The sequence below is a fragment of the Schistocerca nitens genome, chromosome 1 (assembly GCF_023898315.1).
Source record: "Schistocerca nitens isolate TAMUIC-IGC-003100 chromosome 1, iqSchNite1.1, whole genome shotgun sequence".
Lineage (NCBI taxonomy): Eukaryota > Metazoa > Arthropoda > Insecta > Orthoptera > Acrididae > Schistocerca > Schistocerca nitens.
Window position 1 is genome coordinate 1,297,731,527 of NC_064614.1, and position 632 is coordinate 1,297,732,158.

Sequence of the window (632 nt, forward strand, 5' to 3'; positions counted from 1 at the left end):
AGTGGTATTAAAATACAAGGTGAAAGGATATCAATGATACAATTCGCTGATGGCATTGCTATCCTGAGTGAAAGTGAAGAAGAATTAAATGATCTGCTGAACAGAATGAACAGTCTAATGAGTACACAGTATGGTTTGACAGTAAATCGGAGGACGAAGGTAATGAGAAGTAGTAGAAATGAGAACAGTGAGAAACTTAACATCAGGATTGATGGTCACGAAGTCAATGAAGTTAAGGAATTCTGCTACCTAGGCAGTAAAATAACCAATGACGGACGGAGCAAGGAGGACATCAAAAGCAGACTCGCTATGGCAAAAAAGGCATTTCTGGCCAAGAGAAGTCTACTAATATCAAATACTGGCCTTAATTTGAGGAAGAAATTTCTGAGGATGTACGTCTGGAGTACAGCATTGCATGGTAGTGAAACATGGACTGTGGGAAAACCGGAACAGAAGAGAATCGATGCATTTGAGATGTGGTGCTATAGACGAATGTTGAAAATTAAGTGGACTGATAAGGTAAGGAATGAGGAGGTTCTACGCAGAATCGGAGAGGAAAGGAATATGTGGAAAACACTGATAAGTAGAAGGGACAGGATGATAGGACAGGAAAGGAATTCGTGGCGGGCCGC